Source organism: Trichosurus vulpecula, chromosome 1 (assembly GCF_011100635.1).
Source record: "Trichosurus vulpecula isolate mTriVul1 chromosome 1, mTriVul1.pri, whole genome shotgun sequence".
NCBI classification, from domain to species: Eukaryota; Metazoa; Chordata; class Mammalia; order Diprotodontia; family Phalangeridae; genus Trichosurus; species Trichosurus vulpecula.
Genome location: NC_050573.1, coordinates 519,045,248 through 519,050,492, shown reverse-complemented (window position 1 = coordinate 519,050,492; position 5,245 = coordinate 519,045,248). Strand labels below are relative to the sequence as shown.

General features: G+C 35.3%; 1 pseudogene; it reads right to left on the bottom strand.

Moving 5' to 3' along the window:
* Window positions 1-4,016: 4,016 nt before the first annotated feature.
* LOC118829507 lies at window positions 4,017-4,916 on the bottom strand (annotated as a pseudogene).
* Window positions 4,917-5,245: the final 329 nt, after the last annotated feature.

Genomic DNA, 5,245 nt, shown 5'->3' with positions numbered 1-5,245 from the left:
AGAAAAAGTGACTTTCCTCTCCACAGTCACCATAGAAACTCAAACTATGTCAGGGACCTGTGATTTTAGTCATAACCCATATGTAACTTAGAATTTTGTGGAACTTCCTGAGGCTCTGAGAGACTGAGTCACATACCTAGTAAGTGGCAGAACAGGGTTTCAAACCCAGCTCTTGCAGACTCTATAGTCAGCTCTCTGTCCACTGTTCCATATTGCCATTCTCTAAGCCCAAAACATCAGCAATTGAACCAACCCAGTCCCCTTAAAGTAAAACAAAAAAAAAATTATAGGCAGCAAAGAAGAAATATGTTTAGCTTTGTGTTTGAATAAATTTTGCACTAGAGGGCACTTCCCAAAGAATTCATGCTTAATAAATACTCTTTATAGATCCTTGTAGAGTATCTAAAATGAACCATAATAAAGTATATCTTCTTACTGAAGGACATCTCAAAAATGATTTTAAAATAAATAAATAAATCTGTCAGATTCCCTAGACTTTTATGAAGCTCCTCTTCATTTTCAAACTGCCTGAACTTATATATTCCTTTAAAAAAAAGGTAATTCTTTAAAGCACTCCAGAGATGAGGTCAGTGTTCTTGTTACCATTTTAAAGAAAGAGGAAAAGCATGGTGCCCAGAGTGGGGCAAGATAGAATTACATCTTGGCTTTTCCAAGTGGCCTCTAGAGGACAGTGAAGGAATAACACAATACAGTCTACTACCTCTATTCCCCCACCCCCCTTTTTTCTGCTCTTTCTCTATTCTTTTTGAGATTTTTTATTTTTAGTTTACCACACTTGGTTCTACATAATTTTGAGTTCTAAATTTCCTTCCTCCCCCTTCCACCCACCTCCCCCCCCAAGACAGCATGGAATCCGATATATCTTCTACCTATAACTTTGCATTGAACTTATTTATACCACAGTCAAGTTGTAAAGAAAAATTATGACCAATGGAATGAATCATGAGAAAGAAGAAACAGAACCCCAAAAACCCAAAAAACAAAAGCAAAAGAGAAAAAAAACGAAGGGGAAAAAAAGGTGAGCATAAAGTGTGCCTCAATCTGCTTTCAGACTCCATAGTTCTTTCTCTGGATGTAAATAGCATTCTCCATTGTGAGTCCTTTGGAGTTGTCCTTGCACCTTGTGTTGCTGAGAAGAGCTGAGTCTATCAGGGTTAGTCATCACAGAATCCATATATCTCTGGGTGTGTATAATGTTCTGCTCCGCTCGCTCAGCATTATATCATGTAGGTTTTTCCAGGTTATTATGAAGTCCATTTCATCCCCATTTCTAATAGCACAATAGAATTCCATTACCTTCATATACCACAACTTGTTCATCCATTCCCCAATTGATAGGCATCCCCTTGATTTCCAATTCTTTGCTACTACAAAAAGAGCCACTATAAATATTTTTGTACATATGGGTCCTTTTCCCACTTGTCTGATCTCTTTGGGATACAACCCTAGAAGTGGTATTCCTGGGTCAAAGGGTATGAACATTTTTATAGCCCTTTGAGTATAGTTCCAAATTGCTCTCCAGAATGGTTGGATCAGTTCACAAGTCCACCAGCAATGTAGCAGTGTTCCAATTTTCCCACATCCTCTCCAGCATTTATTTTCCTGTTTTGTCATTTTAGCCAATCTGATGGGAGAGATGTGATACTTAAGAGTTGTTCTGATTTGCATTTCTCTAATCAGTAGTGATTTCAAGCATTTTTTCATATGCCTATAGATATCTTTAATTTCTTCTTCTGAAAACTGCCTGTTCATATCCTTTGACCATTTCTCAGTTGGGGAATGACTTGTATTCCTATAAATTTGGCTCAGTTCCCTGTATATTTTAGAGATGAGGCCTTTATCAGAGATACTGGTTGTAAAGATTTTCTCCCAATTTTCTGCTTCCCTCCTAATCTTTGTTGCATTGGCTTTTTTTATACAAAAACATTTCAATTTAACATAATCAAAATTATCCACTTTGCATTTTGTAATGCTCTCTATCTCTTGTTGTGTCATGAATTCTTTTCCATAAATCTGATAGGTAAACCATTCCTTGCTTTCACAAACTGCTTATAGTATCAGCCTTTATTCCTAAATCATGAACCGATTTTGACTTTATTTTGGTATATGGTGTAAGATATTGGTCTATGCCCAGTTTCTTCCCTACCATTTTCCAATTTTCCCAGCAGTTTTTGTGAAATAGTGAATTCCTAGCCCAGAAACTGGATTCTTTGGGTTTATCAAAGAGGAAATTACTATAGTCGTTGACTTCTGCATCTTGAGTACCTATCCTATTCCATTGATCCACGACTCTGTTTCTTAGCTAGTACCAGGTAGTTTTGATGACTGCTGCTTTATAGTACAGTTTAATATCTGGTATGGCTAGGCTACCTTCCCTAGCATTTCTTTTCATTAATACCCTAGATATTCTAGACCTCCTGTTCTTCCAGATGAATTTTGTTATTATTTTATCCAGCTCTGTAAAATAATTTTTGGTAGTTTGATTGGTATAACACTGAATAGATAAATTAATTTAGGTAAAATTGTCATTTTTATTATATTAGTTTGGCCTAACCATGAGCAACTGATATTTTTCCATTTATTTAGATCTGACTATTCACATGAAAAGTGTTTCATAATTATGTTCATATAGGCCCTGGGTTTGTCTTGGCAGATAGACTCCCAAATATTTTATAGTGTCTACAGTAACTTTGAATGGAATTTCTCTTTCTATCTCTTGCTGTTGGGCTTTGTTAGTAATGTATAGGAATGCTGAGGATTTATGTGAGTTTATTTTATATCCCGCAACTTTGGTAAAGTTGCTTATTATTTCAAGTAGTTTTTTACTTGATTCTCTAGGATTCTCTAAGTAAATCATCATATTATCTGCAAAAAGTGATAATTTAGTTTCTTCTTTGCCTATTCTAATTCCTTCAATTTCTTTTTCTTCTCTTATTGATACAGCTAATGTTTCTAGTACCAAATTGAATAGTAGGGGTGATAACGGACATCTTTGTTTCACCCCTGATCTCATTGGGAATGCATCTACCTTATCCCCATTACAAATAATGCATGTTGATGGTTTTAGGTAGATGCTATTTATGATTTTAAGGAAGGCTGCATTTATTCCTATGCTTTCTAGTGTTTTTAATAGGAATGGGGGTTGTATTTTGCCAAAGGCTTTTTCTGCATCTATTGAGATGATCATATGATTTCTGCTAGTTTTGTTGTTGATATGATCAATTATGCTGATAGTTTTCCTAATATTGAACCAGCTTTGCATTCCTGGAATAAATCCTACCTGGTCATAGTGCATTATTCTCGTGATAAGTTGCTGAAATCTTTTTGCTAATATTTTATTTAAAATTTTTGCATCAATATTCATTAAGGAAATTATTCTATAATTTTCTTTCTCTGTTTTGACTCTTCCTGCTTTGGATATTAGTACCATATTTGTGTCATAAAAAGAATTTGGTAGGACTTCTTCTTCACCTATTTCCCCAAATAGTCTATAAAGTATAGGAATTAATTGTTCTTTAAATGTTTGATAAAATTCACATGTAAAACCATCTGGCCCTGGAGATTTTTTCCTAGGGAATTCATTGATGGCTTGCTCAATTTCTTTTTCTGAGATGTGGTTATTTAGAAATTTTATTTCCTCTTCTGTTAACCTGGGCAATTTATATTTTTGCAGATATTCATCCATATCCTTAAGGTTGTCAAATTTATGGGCATACAATTGGGCAAAATAATTCCTAGTTATTGTTTTGATTTCCTCTTCATTAGAGATGAATTCACCCTTTTCATTTTTGATACCGGTAATTTGATTTTCTTCTTTCTTTTTTTAAATCAAATTGACCAAAGGTTTATCAATTTTATTGTTTTTTTCATAAAACTAGCTCTTTGTTTTATTCATTCATTCAATAGGTTTTTTGGTTCCCATTTTATTAATCTCTCCTTTGACTTTCAGTATTTCTTTCTTTTAAACATGCAATTTTAGTTCAGTATCAACTACTTTACTTTTCAAAATAGGCTTCTCTTCTCTTTTGTAGTTCTACTGAAGTAAGAGATGTTGGTGAGTTTGTACCTGATGTCTGTGGAAGATCTTCTGAAATATTATTTCTGGAACCAACTTGCATACTATGTCCAATCACTCTACGCAGATCTGCTTCATCATCTTCCATATCAATTTCCTGTCAACTTAGTGCTAAAGCTCTTTGTAGATTCTCTTCATCTTCATCTAACATTCCCATTCCATCATATGCATGACTTACTTCTAAAGATTGCTCTATGTCAGTTTTCTGTACTCTTTGATCTTTTAGGTGAGCTAATTCTTCTCCAATGAGTTTTGGTCTATGAATTGGTTGTACCCGAATCATTTGCAGGAGCTGGTCAGCTTCACAGTCTGGTAGGTCACCCTTAACAACAAATATGGAATAACCTTCCTGCTGTAACTGAGCCAAGAAAAGTGCGAGGTAAGTATCTGATATTAATTCTGGACCCATCAAGAGAGAGTTTAGGTTAAACCACTGTTTTCCTAATTTTCGAACCATAAACCAATGTTCCTTATAGTTGCATATAAATGATCTTTCATTTATAGGATTGATCCTGAGCCTCTGATACTCTGGACTGTTGAAGAGGATTAGTTTTAATCATCAAACTTTCAAGGCATTGCTTATAACTTGAATACAGAAGAAACCACTGTCATCCATATTCCCTGAAGGTTGCTGTAAAAATGTTCAATAGTCTTCACTAGTGACTCCTCTCTCTGCCATCCTCATCCTCTCTTCTTCATCTAGCTGATGAGCAATAGAGGATAATTCCACAGGGCTAAAATATTCCCCTTGCAATAGATTATTCAGGCAACGTTGAGCACTGAGTGAGCGTTCTTGTTCCTCGTGGAAGATGGACTCCATGTTTATTTGTCTGGAGCCAACAGACCCATGTCGAACCACCCCCTCTCCATGCCCTCCCCCCCGCCCCCCGCCCCCAATTTGCAGTATTTCTAATTTGGTATTTAATTGGGGATTTTCAATTTGTTCTTTTTCTAGCTTTTTCAGTTGCATGCCTAATTCATTGATCTCCTTTTTCTCTATTTTATTCATGTAAGCATTTAGAGATATAAAACTTCCCCTAAGAATTGCTTTTGCTGCATCCCGTAAGTTTTGGTATGTTGTCTCATTATTGTCATTCTCTTGAATGAAGTTATTGTTTCTATGATTTGTTCTTTGGCCCACTCATTCTT